The sequence below is a fragment of the Larus michahellis genome, chromosome 5, assembly GCF_964199755.1.
Source record: "Larus michahellis chromosome 5, bLarMic1.1, whole genome shotgun sequence".
NCBI lineage: Eukaryota > Metazoa > Chordata > Aves > Charadriiformes > Laridae > Larus > Larus michahellis.
The window spans coordinates 7,002,142-7,017,716 of NC_133900.1; the positions used below are offsets into that span (position 1 = coordinate 7,002,142).

At 40.9% G+C, this 15,575-nt stretch overlaps 1 protein-coding gene and 1 long non-coding RNA gene across 4 annotated transcripts in view; one reads left to right on the plus strand and one right to left on the minus strand.

The window, feature by feature from the left end:
* Positions 1–15,575, plus strand: part of PDE5A (phosphodiesterase 5A) — a 148,192-nt gene that overhangs the window by 42,897 nt on the left and 89,720 nt on the right. The gene's annotated exons all lie outside the window — the stretch shown is intronic.
* Positions 13,465–15,575, minus strand: part of LOC141743688 (uncharacterized) — a 104,555-nt gene continuing 102,444 nt past the window's right edge. For both annotated transcript variants that reach the window (XR_012587166.1, XR_012587163.1), the window contains exon 7: positions 13,465–14,880. This is a non-coding gene — a long non-coding RNA (uncharacterized LOC141743688). The remainder of the gene's footprint in view (positions 14,881–15,575) is intronic.

A 15,575-nucleotide genomic window follows, 5' to 3' on the forward strand; every position in this document is an offset into this window, starting at 1 on the left:
TGGAAATGCTTTGTGATTAAAACACTGCGTATTACCAGAGCGATGTCCCATTCCCAGGCCAGCCCATGAGGATTGCTCCTCGCTCCCAGGCTCTCTGTTTGCAAAATTCCTGAATGTTCCTGGGCCTTATTCTCTTCAGACGAGGCCGGACTCTTCCACTGACTGTGAAGGCCAGGCCTTGAACTTCCTGTGCTCGGATTTCTTATCTCCAAAATGGTGTTTCTTTGCATCACAGAGGAGTGAGAAGCACAAATTCAAATACTCCCCAGGCAGTCAGAGATTTTGAAGAAGGGGGTACGTAGGGGCTACCTGCACAAATCCACCAGGTGTGTGCAGGCGTTATCGTCCCGTTTGCCCCCACCGAAAGTCCCTGCCACTTGATGTGGCCACAACTGCATGTTGGCATTCTGCTTTTGATTGGAGCCGCTTCTACTCCAGAATATGACAGGAAGGTGAAGAGCCTATTGGTGTTTAAAGTTCAGTGCTGCGTGGCCATTTCTCTCTCAAGTACCTTTCAGAGCTCCTAATTGAAAGCTTCACATTCACTACTAATTCATTAAACTACGAACTTCTGCATAACTTGGTCTTTTCTTAGTCGTAGCCTTTCATTCCTTCCTTTCGCAGTGAGCAACTGGAATTGCATCTTCTGTTTTTCCTAAACAATTCATTCATTCATACTGGCAACCAGGATATAATCTCTCCTTTCCAGCAGGGAACTGCTGGCTGCAAACAATTATCCACACCAGAAATTTAGCAGGATGAATGCAGGCAGTGACACATATGAAGCAGTACACCATGTTTTGTCTGGGTATGAAATTTCAGAATATCTGCTAAAATGCAAAATGGGTGTGTAACTCCATCTACTTCTCCTTTCCTCGTAATCATTTACACGGAACCGCTGGGAGACAGCATGTCATAATATTCATTCATACTTGCAAACCACAACCAAGGAGAAAGCTCAGCCAGGACTAATGCAAACAGACGAAGAGACAAGTACATCTGGCTATGAATAAACAGCCAGTTTTTTGCTTCCTCTCCTGGAAACCTTCTCGACTTGTGTTTTACCTCAGTTTATTCTCTCAGAGATGAAACGGCCTGCTTCGGTACTTGCGTAACATTTTAAAGCATCCTCGGATTCAGGCGTCCTAGAAAACTTAAAGTGTACAAGAGCAAAAGTAGAACTAATTTTTAGAGCTGACAACCCCTGGCTGTATAGACGAGAATAGGCTAAAGAAAAGAATGATATTGCTATAATCCGTTCTACGTCTACAAAACCGATACTAATGGGGGTGAGAAGTCGGAGTTAAATCCACAGGGTGAATGGCCGGGTGATCCCAGGCACAAGTTGCTTTGCACGCCTGCGGCACTGGCAGTGTTTGGGCAGGTAAGGAGCAGCTAGTTTTCAGACAAGAAAGCCCATTTTATAACACCAAAATGGCACTAGGCCTCAACCAGCTGAAAGGAATCCAACCAACATAAAAAGTCATGATAGGAACTGTCGCACAAACGACGAGGTGGGGGGCCCTCTCCCTGACTCAGGTGGACCTTAGGTCAAGTCTACAGGTTACGATATATTAGCACCAGCTACAAATGTCAAGATTTATTCACTCCCCACCTTAACAATTTCCAGAACTGCTTTCACCGTGGGCAGATGGGATCCCTCGTGCTTTTTACCGTTTGTCATTGCTCTTTTCACGATTGAAGCACGCTGCGTGCTAATGAAAGAGTGTTTGGGGGAATATCCGTAACAAATTGAATCACACTGGAAATGCTGTTTGCCTGTTAAACAGACTCGGTAAATTAATATCAGAAACCTTCACTTCATTTGTTCTGTCTCCATACCACGGTGACTTGCTGACTGTTTATTTTTGAGTACAATAAAAAGTTTAGTTTACTCTCCTCTGAAGTTATTCAGAATGTAGTCATTCATCCTTTTTTACAATATTGCAACAGAACATCACAAAAACATCCACTGGGGAGTCTGAGGAATGGTAAGCAGAAGTAGATGTACGATTTAATAGTCGTATTTGTCATATTTGTCATAGGTCAGTAGATACATTCAGTTCTTTCGACTGACTCCTCTAATCCTAAGTCTGTGTTCCAGGCAGAGTTCTCCAAGAGATTTATTCCAAAAGGAAGGAATTTTCTCAAAATTCAGTCAGTTGTGTTTAAAAAATTAATGTAGTAAAAACTGTTACAGAGAGGTAAACCAAAAATAAATGTTATCTATTTTTTCAAAGAAAAAATTCTCTGTGATTGTAACTGGTTGTTCTAAAATTAAGTCATATACAGCAGAAACACAAGGGCTATCGCTATTTACAAGCTAAATGGTACCAGAAAGATCAAATCTAATTATCGCCTATAACTTCCAGCAGCCTGTGTGTGGTCTTTGTTTATTTTTTTATTTATAATCATTTAACATTTACTTATAGAACTTAATTTTCTAATTTTTCCTGTTATGTTTGTTAGTTATATATCTCATCTCTTTCCTAACGGAATGGACTGAGCTTTCTTAGAGAAAGCAGTTCCGCAGGTTGGTCACAAATCCTCCAGCAGCAGCTCGACGTCTGTTCGATTACTCTATTGCGTAAATAAAAGAGCATTTCAGGAAAAGACGAACGTTTGCCTTTGCAGATCTCCTCCCTGCACGTCCGTTCAAACTGGAGTCCGGAGTTCTTTTGCTTTTAGCACAAATAAAACACTCGATTGCCAAAGTTCACGAGTAAGAGTGCTTTTCTACCACTGGACCTGTGGCGTAGGCACTCAGACATACGCAGCTCTCCTAAATTTGAAAGAGCTCCCAAATTTGCGAGATTAGTAGCCTTTTTTGTCAGGCGGCCTTGAATGAACTGGGCTTACCCCTAGAAAGGGACCAAAGATAAAAGTTAACCATATTGGGAGGTTTTACCTTTTTTGCGTAAGAAAACTTATCTTTCAGCTACATTTACCCCCCTCAAACAATGAGATCACCACCAATCTATCTGCCTTATTGTTGGAGTAAATCGGGGACGATTTATAGCCAAAGCTTTGAATATTTGCTGCCTTGTAACACAGGACAAGACTAAGGAGCAAAAAAAGGAGAGAGCAGTTCCCAGCCATCTGAGAGTCGGTGCCTTTTCCCCACCCCGGAAAGTTTTCCGAACAACTGTTGCTGATTACTTTATGGTTTGGAGACCTCATTCTGGAATCAGTGGTTTGAAATTTGGTTTGGAGAAGTTTGCCAAATCTGGTACTTAAGTTTTAATGGTGCAAAACTAATGAAAGGGTAGGATATGCACAGATTATTGTCAATAAATGGGATGATATGTCAGGAAGAATGACGAAGGGAAGTAATGAAAGACAAGTATTCTACCAGGATTTAGAGTCCCATCGCAGACTGGCACAAGCACAGTGAAGTTCTCCTGTTACAAACTCCAGCAAAGCTGCAAGAAGCAAAGCTGGGAGCTTTTATTTTGTGCTGAAAAAGTTTGGAGAAGGTACTTTTCAGGAATTTATCGTCGTGAAGAAAAACTACATTTCCCTATTTGCACTCTCTCATTGAGGTTTTAGTACTTTAAGGTAAAATGATTCAGATTAGATATCTATCTTAAGAAATTTTTTCCATTAAGGGGGAAAGAGTCAAATGTCCTGAAAAGGATTTTGCGCAGGCCTTTGAGCTCTGCTGTTGGAAAGGGTTAGCGGCAAGCTAAACAGATCTTGAACGTCAAGTCATTTTTATTGTTCTGTTGCCTTGCAGTTAGGCTTGGGTAAACTTCAGCAAATTGAAGTGTGTGCATACACACGTCCTTCTGTTTATGGGGAGTGTAATAACTCTGGAGAGCTGAAGTACTGTGACAGACAATAAATACAGAACTGTATAAACAGATTTCGTTGCAATTGGTAGTCCTTAGATAAAACTTGCGTGTATCCACACAGTGCCGACCTCAGTAAAGGCAGGATTTAACAAAACTGCATGTAAAGTCCAAAACAAGGCTCTAATGCCATGTTAACGTGTATTATATAAACCCAGGATGCAAGTATTTCATCGCCAATCTGGGTGTAGAAAGCTCAAGATCTGGCCCCCTCGCTTGAGTGTCAATACAAGCACTTACTTCTGCTTTCTGCAGCTCAAACAATGCGCTAAACTTTATCATTAGTATTTTAAAATGCTCTTAATTAATCCCAGAACAAGCTGTAGCTCAAAGGTCATGATTTAAGTGCTTCAGACTAGAGAGATGCAGCTCCAAGGAGAAGTGTGTTTTTGTGTTGCCAGGGGAACCCTTAACGTGCTATGGCACCAGCCACATTTTGAAAAACGAGAAACGAAGCAGAAGTAGGTATTGTTTAATGAAAAACACGAGAAGATTAAATCAAGGTCTAGAAGACCATTAAGCGTAAAAAGGAGGGAGAGACACAACATTTTAAAGAGTCTTTTAGAAGAGTGGCATAATGTTTATTTATAATATTTATTTATTAAAATTCTATTTAGTTACTTCAGAGGAAAAGTTTAGACCTGAACTATTGCCAGAGATTGCTTCAGGAAAAGGACTAACGATGCTCTGGGGGGGGCCTCAGAAGTCTGATGGGAAATCAGTGGAAAGGTGCGGGCTGTAGACCTTCCACGATATTTTCTTACAAATCCAGAAATCAGGTGAAATTTTCTACATTTCAGAATTTGTTATAAATCAGATCTCAACAAATCTGTCAATCTTACATGCACGGTTGTGGCGTATTTTAGAGTCATCTTCTCCGTTCCCGGGGTAATGGAAAAATCCTTGTGAACTGAACCTTAAACAAAGACTTTTTCTGTCTGCTGTGGACTGAAATCCCTGCTCTAGGTCAGAACGAAACGTTACAGGGTCAGGGTCTCAGCTGAGCAATGCCCACTTATAGCCACTGAGTAGATAATCTTTAAAAGATATAGAAATTAATATCAAGTAAACAAGCTTTTGAACTGCTTGAGTAGACCTGTGTTAATAAGTGAATTTTTGGCCAACTGATCACACTTTAAGTCACTTAGTGACACTGACATATTAAGTGAATATAGTTACACTTAATCTCAAGCAGAGTTTCAAACTCAAAATTACGCTTTCTAAATTTCGAAACGAAACATTTTGACCGGTCTCAGAGAAATTTACTTTCTCAGGCGAAAACTATTTAAAAAAACAGCCTGAGGTTATTTAATAGTTTCACTGCCCTGCACCGCGTTTTTTTGGTGCACAAGGCATATATTTGAAAATATTTCCAAACCTCCTCTCCTGATTGCTCTAAAGCCCCGGACATGCATCTTCCACCAAAAAAAATCCTATAGAGTGGAGATCATAAATACAGAGTTTCCTCTTCATTGTTCCTTCTTATAATTGTCCTGGTGCCGTGCAACTGAACATTGCGACTGGCTGCGATCCAATACTTCAGACAGGCCAAAGAAAAAACCAGTTCTACTGGTCGCAAAAGGAGGACAAAAAAGATAGGTATATCATCTACTAGTTATAAGAGGCTTATTTTATCCGTACATTTAGCAGTGCCTCATGTAAGGGCACCTCGCACAGACATCATAGCCAATCCATGAAGAATTATTTTTTTTTCTTCGCTGTAAGTCAGCTCCGTTAAGTAGCGTAGGAAATTCATCTTTATCTTGAACAAAGCCGCCTGAAAACAGCAATTGTTTTCACTGACTGAAGGGAAAGGACGGACTAATCAGATATTAGTAGCTTGCTGCAGATTTTTTTAATGATAGAATTACATTCTGACAAGATCTTTTTTAATAAGTATGTTTAGTAAACATACTTGGGAATTTGTCTGCCAAGATCAGGAGTATTTCCGGGAAATAAGTTTCATGAACAGGTAAAAAATATTGATTTAATACATATTTCTATTACAGTTCTAAAAAGAGAGTGCAAGGAAGGCTGATAGAGCGGGAAAATTATTTGTAGATAGGCTATTGCTTAAGAATTCCCAAACCCATTACGGAAACTGTAAATTGTTAACTGTAAAGTCGGAACGTGGGTGCCATGTCTGTGAGCGCATTTAGTGAGCTGGATGTGTTTCTCTACACTGTGTGCTTCACATGAGCTTATTGTCAAGGAATCCTACACCGAAGCACTAACAAAAATTGTAAAAACTATTACACGCTCTTTAAGCCAAACACCAACTGTAGCTGGATTGTCCATAGAACCCATAAAATACAAAAATACAAATTAATTCATCAGTCCTAATTCCAGAGTAACATTTCCACGTGCAGACCTCGGATCTAATAGATAATTATTGCATCACAAATTTAGCTGCTGCTTCTGACAGTCTGGAGTCTTACAGATGTTGACAGTAACATATTAAAAGGCCTAAATTGGAAATAAAAGCTAATAAAAAGGGGAAATAATAACACTGAAAGGACTACTTGTCTTAAGACAATACTATTAATTATTTGACCTTTTCTTCTTTGCATCAGACACTTAGGAAGAATATAATGTCATAAAGAAACTGCCATAGGGACAAACTTTATGATAGATGATCTCTTTTGAGAGTAGCACGCTTGCGTGAATACACATGAATCAACTCGCGGGAATTTATCACGGGTAAGGCTGTGACTTCAGTGTTTACCTCTGCTTTCCGTTCTGTAGCCCGATGCGTCAGACTTTTCATTCTACTGTTTGATGGGTGCTAGACATTCGCGATAAATGTGTGTTTTAAAAGTGTTACAGAACACAGGAGAAAACGTTGTTTTGAAATAAACGTTGTTTATTTCTCATTATTCATTACTTGTTCCAGGTAGGAGTCAGCTTGAATCTCAGGTTTCCCTCTTTTTCAACCAAACTGTTTAGTTTACTTTTAGTAAGAGAATACTTAAAACTAAGGCAGGCATATTTTAGTTGAGCTTGCTATAAAGAACAAAGTGCAATCTGTCAAGATTGCAATTCATGACTGTATTGTTCCAATATTACGTTTCTGTAACTGCATTAACTTTAGGAGTAGTACACCAGCATGTAACTGAATAGCACATTGGTGGCCAAGAGCTGGAACAGACGACCTTGTCAGGAGCCAGCTCCCCAGCTGCCATGTGCCAGCACAGCTCTGTTGAAACCAATGCAATTACACGAACATCCGCCAACGAGCTGTTCCACCCGAGCACATTCTGATGTATTTGTATCCGTATCCACTTGCGTCCTCTACCAATACGGCACGTGTCATGAATGGCGCTGAAAGCATAGCCCGAGAAGAGTCACGGGGCCAGCTGGCCCAGCAGCACACCCCCAGCCACGGCCAGTCGCGGGTACTTAGGAGAGAAGCGTAAGAAACTGCGAATGCATCACGTGAGCTTTCTCTTTAGGGTTGCAGCTTTTCGGAGAGCCATGAGTGAGTTAGCTCTCGAGGTTTGCATCCAGCTCCTCGTACTTTGTACCCGCTGATAGTCCTACCCTCGCGACATTTGTTAATGCTTTCTGAGCCCCTTTCTGGTTTTGACTTCCACAACGTGCAGCGGCACCGACTCCCACAGCTGTGTGCAAACCAGCGCCTTTTTACGTATTTGTAACCAGATGTTTCGTATTTTCATTGAATCCGTGCTAGTTCTCATCATAAACAGTAAATAACCGCTCACCCCATTTCTTAGCCACCTCTTTGCCTTTCTCATGTCCCCTCCCCACTGAGATGCCTTTAGAGACAACCCTCTTTTTTTTCCCCTCATTCCAGCTGGGTATTCCTGGTCATACAGGCCTGACTGGTCAACGCTTTACCCCTTCTACAACCATTACTACGTACAGGGCAAATAAAGCGCAGAGTGGTTGCAAAGCAATCCTGTTTCAGAAGCATTTTATACCCAAATGCATAAAATAATATATGCTTAATCATACAGGAACTGACCACAGCTTGATAGAAATCTTCCTGTCTCTCGTAGCATCAACAGAGCAATGCTAATTTATACCAGACGCACATCTGGCCCAGCCAGTGTAAAGAAGCTGTTGAGGTGGAAATTTAATATTTAAATAGTACAAACCTACAGAATCCTGCAGTAAAATTGAATTTGGGTGAAGGATTATTTACTACTTTGATTATCTGCTAAAGATGGCTTATTTTTACAGCGAACAGAAAACTGCAAATAATTAGTGTCGACATGTTTGCTGCTAATGTAGTGTCAGTTTCATGACACCTACCCTAAATGCATTTATTCGTGAAGCGGAGGAGTGACGTGGCTAAACGTGGTGAGCGAAGTGACCTGGCACTTTAGGTTTCTTCCCCGCTTTGCTACAAAAGTTAGACACAGCCACAGCCAGCCACATACACGAACTATTTACGTAAAGATGAACTTCGATACATTACAATGCCCTTAAGAAGTCATAAACCCTCAAAAGCAGGGAATGTGAGAACCGAAATATTCACCACTAACCACACTAGGCTTTCTATGAATCAGGGGTTGTTAAAGAAACTTTTGGGACCAAGGCTCGAGCGAAGCAAGTTCTTAAAGAGAAAGAGCTTATGCATCAGTCTCTTTTCCCCTCTAACTACCCCCAGTTCTTCTGCTGATTTTTCTTCCCCCTTCTGCTTCCTTCCGTCTTTTTAGCAGGATATAAAAAAGGGAAAAGGGATAAGCTGGGGCTTAATTTTAAGACTTCCGTATTTATTGCTGTTTGCAAAAAGTGGGACTGGTCCTGAGGCCAGGTGAGCGGTGCCCCCTTAGGGAGCGAAGTGCGTGTAGGAGAGCAATACGGTTTGCTCTTTGTCCTGGCTTTCCTGATCAAACCTTATCCTCCCTACCCTTAATGAAGCTTCTCTGTCTTTGCTATTGATGCGTCTGAGCGATCGCTAGTTTTAAGATGTGGCATAGACCTGAAAAAGATAAAGGGAGTAACATAATAGTAAGCTGCCGTGTGGTTTTTGTTAACTTTCACCTGACATTCCAGAGATTTAATTCAATGTCTCCTATTTTGGCCGTTGCCAGGAAGCGTGACGGAACAGAGAGGGATCACCTGAGTTTTGCAGTCCTGACCTGACCTGAGGCACAGCCACACGTTGTGGCGCTGGGGCAGGACGTGCTGCAAAGTGCTTCAGAGAGCCCAAGAATATAAGGATGGCTGGGTGCATCTTCACCCTCATAGCACAGGATGCTTCTCGTGTTCTCCTCACATTATTTTCCTTGGACTAGCCCGACATTTTTGTGCAAGGCGATGCCTGTTGGGTAGTTGGTAGTTTCTCAAGAATGATACGTGAATAGCATTGTTTCCATGCCCACCTTAATTGTATTTGGAAAAAAAAACAAAACAGGTTGTGGAAGGATGGTATTCAGAAAAACAAAAGGCATTCAGGGCCAACAGGAAAGTAATAATTCTTTAGATATTTATTTATTAATCTATCTTAGTCTCTTTAGGCGCTGCGGTATTGCCCGCCCAGCAGGGAAGTCTTGTAGGACGAGCAACAGATTTCCCAAAGCTCAGTACTGAGGTAATCATGCACTTTAAGCGGGACTAGCAAAACTGGGCGTGCTGCAGAACAGCCCCGATCCTACACAACAAAGTGTTTATGCATTTTACGAAACAGCAGCATCTGGAATTTTTATAGGGGTGACGCAGCGCTGAAATATGAGCAGTTTGATGCCCGTTTTTTAAGAATGGGTTTGAATCAAAGATGTTGAAGCACGGACGAGGCTTTCGTTCTGTAGTAGTACCCATTTGTTACTCTTTTTGAGTTATCAGGTGATTCTGTTCTTTTTGGTTTAATAGCTATTCTTTATATTTTAGGCCACCAACTAACGAGTTAGACGTAGATTTGATAAGGGACCTTCTAAGCACACATTCCTGTCAGTTTGTCCTTCATCACCAGCTACCAGGGAGCACTCGGCAACCTCACTTCACAATTACAAGAAGTTATTTGTGTTAGTAAAAAGCAGTCTATGCCCTTATTTAATTAAGATGTATTATTGTCATGGAGTTTGATTACTGGTTATTATTTTTTAAAGGAAATATGAGAAATGGTATGAAAGCCATATAGAGATCTGGAAAAATTATCGAAATACCCCTAAAAAATATCTTTCCTTTTGGATGCTTTGAACAGTTATTATTCTGTTGGATCTATCTCCGGTTCTTTCTTTTCTTAAGGCCTCTGTATTGAACTCCATGAACTTTGTGGAACCACACTGAGATTCACAAGAGTAAGGCAAGATTAAGTGACAAGACTTGTGCCCGATGAGCACACAAAATCCCTTTTGAAACAAATGCAAAATAGTTCACCATAATACTAAAAAGTCTATAACCCCAACCTGATAATCCTAGATCATAAATTATGGAATGATCCTAAAATTTCTGGCAAGCCAGGTACATAAAATACAAAACAGCTACAAAAATTATAAAACAGAGTTGATCTTGTGGACCATTTGGTTAATTTTTCATGGTATTTTCACATGTTTTCACGCCTCATTAGTCCATGTAACTATGGCATTAAATCTGTGCCCAAGGCCATAAAAGTGAGCATGAAATAATGAATCTAGGTCCTGTCAGCGGACAGGACCAGGCAGGAAATCTGTGTGAAATGCACCCGATTTAGTGTAGTTTTCAACACCTTCTATTACTGAAAGTTATGAAAAAAGGCATCGGTTACAATTTAAGTTACGTTCTGGCAGATTAGACGTGCAAACTGGACACTGAGTTCTCATCCTCTTAGCATCGCCAGACAAGCTAGCGGTTTCTGTGTAATAGTCTTTTTTATTTCCAGCTAGACTAAAAAGGCTGTCTTTGCTATTTAGCGTAAATGTGCCCTGTCAAAGATTTTTCTTTTAAAATAGAAGGCAACGGTGCACTATCCATGGCCCAACTAGCAAAGACCTTACACGGAGATACTTGCTTTGGTGTAGTAAATTGGCCAGAGGGCCAAAGCAGCAATGCGAGGGATGGGAAAACCAGGGGACAAAATAAAGAATATAAATTGAAAAGGAAACAACTGTGCACGAATTATGGAGCTTCTCAGCTAAAAGAGTTTATTTCTGGCCCTTTACCCGTAGGATTTTTCCAATGATAACATGGCATAAGCAGTAATAAGACCTTCATGAATGATGTTGCAGAGAAATGATGGAAAAGAGATCAGATCCTCCGAGTTTGGGGGGATATTTTATGACTCTGTGCGTTTGTGCTGAATGCTTGTCATCCTGTTCATGTCGCTATGACTTTCATACGGTCATGAAACCTTATAATTCTACATAACCGAAATGAGCACTAGTTCACTTTCTGTACATCTCACACGTTACAAATAGTCCTAGCATGAATTTAAACATTGTATTTAAACGTAATGAACTCAAAACCTATCGACGTTAAACCAATGTAAGAAGTGGAATCAAAAATAGCATCAATTATTTACATAACCTCTGGAGAAACCTAGGCTTATATGGTGGTAACGCTTAAAAAAGAGAACTGTCTCCTCTACAAAAACAAGCAGTCGCTAGAGGTACTGAGAAAGTTGTCCTCCGGTTATCTGAACGTAGTCCAAGAACCGGTGCAGAACTTCAGGATGGAACGCAGTGGACTTCAGGTAGCAGATCTTGTGCATTGTCTAACTGCTTAATTTACTCACTTACTTCAAACCATAGATTCTTTAGAGTAGACAACATTGTGTCCTATTTTATTATAATATTGCTATAAATCAGAAGTGATTACTTTAAAGTAAAAAGGTCACAAATATAAACCTGGCGTAAAGACTAAGCAGTATTTTGCCGATGTCCTGGTTTGAGGTGCACAAAGTATGCAATTCCACAATCCTCAAAAGAGAAGGCAAGGCACCCGCTTTCTACACTTATATCTGGGAACTGTATACTTTCAGGAATTATGGGGTAAGCGGGAGGAGAAACAGGAGCAACTTCCTTTGGCAGTATAAAATACTGATTTCAGGAATAGTTCCTTTTCCGCGTCCTGAGACTTCTCCAGTGGGAATAGCTCGCTGATATAGTGAGGAGAAATGGAGCGAGATGTCTTCCTACAGTGTAACATCAGAGCAGTAATGACTAGATATAAAAATCTTGTAATTTAATGCTTTGAAAGGACAAACGTTTTGAAAGCATGTTTCCAAAATAAATCTGCGAAATAGCTTGTCATTTTCTTTTATTCACTGCTTCCAGGAGACTCGGGGCATTGTGCTTTATGGTTTCTCAACTCTGTGCAGAACCATTTTCCTGCAGAAAGAATGGTAATTTTTATTTTTTTTGCAAAAGCATAAGCGAGAGCCAAGGTGGAAGCAAACCTCCAGCACGAATCCACTAAAACGGTGCACTGTATCTTTGCAAATGACAGCAGCAGCAACAGATCCTTCCTCCCCATCCAGTGTTGCTCCAAATGAATTAAGATTGTACATCAAGTATATAATATTCACGATCAAAGATCAGTGTCGTTATTATATTTTTCAAAACCTATGATTAAGTTATCAGCCGCTAAAATCATGGTTGTGTGTATGAATTACACACTATACTACTTTTTGCACAATCAATACTGGTGTTCCAGTGGCAGTTCTAGTGGAAAGGAAAAGCTGGGAAAAAGCTCCTCTGGCAGAAACGGACAGCAATAGGGTCACCAGGTACGGAGGGATGAGCCACCACTGAGCTTTCGGGACACCAAAAAGCAGAACGAGTTTCCATCAGAAACGGCAAAACACCTAAAGAAATAACCTGTTAGCGGAGAGCAAAGCAGGTCCGTCAGTGCTTTTAGGAGACCTACGTAGAAGAGCCTGCCCTTGAGTTCTTAGTTACGTAGGCTGCTATTTTTAAGGGGAACGGCAGACAAAAGGCTGGTCATATCATGCAAGCAGACCTCTATACACAAAAGGTATCTTCTGTATTTCCTTTTCTTTTCACCAGAAAGCTTTGAGTTTTGAGCTATGCAAGATGGATGAATGAGGACATAGCCCTGTCTTTGGAGTTTACAGTGTCCAGATTAAACTGAAGATATTTTCCAAAAGCATGTGTTATGTATTTAAGAAAAGAAGTTCACTGTGGGGTGATAGAGATCAACATTTTTTTCCTGGAAGAAGCTTTGTTTAGTTTCCATTAAGTAATGAGCTGCTAAAGGATTTGCTGCTACAAGAATCCGAAAAAAGACACCTTAAACACACTAAAGCAAAGCATTGTCCTGTGGGACAATTCCATAGTACAAATTGGTGCCAGCAGGCATTCCATCGCCGAAATATCAACTAGAAATAGCTAAACACTGAAGATTTGTTCCAGAAACATTCTTGAGAAAATTGTTTTCCTGAAATACATAATCATGCTTATTTTTTTTACATTCCAGTGTTTTTACTGGTTTGGTAGCCTTGACAGGAGGCATGAATCACAAACTTACAAGCAGACAGCATTCTGCATTCCTTTTTGTGGAAAAGTCAGGCCCTAATGATTTTTGCAAGATAGACCAAGGCAATATGCAACACGAGCATTGCTTGCTTCGGTTTCATTTGCATAAAAATGAGAAAATAGGGTGCTTCTATAGTTAGAGCTAGAGACAGACAACGAAGAATTAAAGTCATGTCAAAACCACATTCTTTATTCTTTACTTAGCTAGGTAGCAATTTGTTTTTACAAAAATGATTAGTTTCAATGGAATACTCTGAGAAGTATAAGACTAGTAACCGTGAGCCAGAAGAACAGATGAGAGAGGCAGGGGTGTCAGCTGAATTTCGTATCGAGGGATTGTCGGTCAACACACCAGCCAGCCTTTTTCATTCAAGAAGTTACTCACTCTTCATTTCGACACGATACCCAGTGTCAACCCACGTGAAATTTTTCTGAGCGCTCAATAGTCACAATTCGGTTTCTGAGCTGTTGGTTCAACTCAGCTCCTTGACAGTGTTTCCTCTTCTGGACGGGGCAGCCTTCCAGACTACATTTGCTTGCAACAAACTCTAGCTCATCATTAAATTAATTTCAGTTTAAAGTCCAGCATTCACTTTCTGCAAACGTACTTGTCAAAACAAGCAAATAAAAATGAGCGCAAGCGTTTGCTGGCAGAGCGGTGAATATTTTCTGGTAATGTTTTTGTTGCGTTGCTCCTATCATACAGTCTTCTGTAAAATACACGAGCAGTAAAAAAGCAATAAGCAATTGACCAACACATATCCATTTATTTACAAACAGTTTCTTGGAGATGACTTGAGACTAAGACTCCGCATATGTCCTCAGTTGGATGAGAGGATATGTTTTTTATCTAGCCGCACAAGAAGATCGCATCTTTAGTTTCTACTTGTGAAAGCGAATTTGGCATGACATCAAGCCTTAGCTCCTCACACAGACTCCTTTCTCTGCAACCAGACGTATGCGGACCTCAAAGCGGTGGGTTTAGACTTACAGTTACGTTGTGAGGCTCCTGGGCTGCAACAGCAATCGCTCGAACCAACCCCAAACACCAGAACTCCACATCAGCTTATCAAGAACTAAGTACGCTCCAGCCCTACTGGAAGCCCAGAGATTTCAGCTCATTCTAAACAAACTGCAATTAGCTGGAGGCTGACGGAAATAAGTCCTATCAGCTTCAGGTTTGAATTTCACTGGAACAGCCTAGCCCTCTGGACATTCGTAGGGAAGCCATGTCTTTCCAGAGGTACCGGGACTCCACGCTGACATCCTACCCTTCCACACCAGAATGGTTTTGAAGTTGTTTGGACAAAGGAGCTTGGAAAAAAATCTGGAATAAAAGAGTTCTTCCTTGCAAAGGCATCAAACGGAGGATGGTAACACACACAGTTCACTTCTGCTTGAAGTGCAAAGCTGACCAGTTCAGCTTGCAAGACCTGTGTAACGTGAACAGTATTATTATTCTAGCCATTTGCATACGGCTTTTCCTGTGTGAGCACCGGAAAAAGATGTTGTGAAGACAGTAGATCAAGTTGTACACAGATTTCAGTGAGTATACAGCTCAGGTCACCGAATATCACTTCAAGGGCTCTCTGTCGGACAGAAAGACAAGCATTACTTGTAAAAGGGCTCCAAGTATGACTTGTACAAAGTCTGGGACTCCTTCGCTTCTTGGCAGTTGGAAGAGCTTGCCAACTGGTAGGATTAGACCTGATATTCATACAGGAGACAACCTGGAGCTCAAATCTGCGTTTCTGCTTTGAATTGGGGTAAGCAACTTAATTCTCCAGAGACAAAGTTTCGACAGCCGTAAAAAAAGGTTTGAAAGTCCTATTTTCCCCCAAAGGGAGCATTATGAAGTGAACTAATTAGCACTTAGAAAGGGTTTAGGGTTTCAGGAAACTAAGCACCGTGGAAATGAAGGGCACTGTGATCCCTTTAGAGTGGAATACTTGCATTTGGCAAGTGGGTGAGGACTTTGGCTTTTCGCCTGTGCCTTAGCATCTCTGAAGCGTCACGCATCCTTATCAACGTGTTGTTCTCTACACTTATATCTATATACCATTTCCGGAGAACAGTTGCTTTTATCATCCAAAAGTGGCAATTTCCTTACAAGTCCTTTGTTTCACTGTTACTCCACAATATCCTAAAAACAGATACCAGGGGGTTTTCCTTGCATTTTTTATTTCAGCTAAAGACAATCCTCCGCTCCCTCTGCTTAGAAAAAATTTGAGTGCAGCCGTGGTTCTGCTTTCGAACTACGGAACACCCTGAGTTTTACACTTCA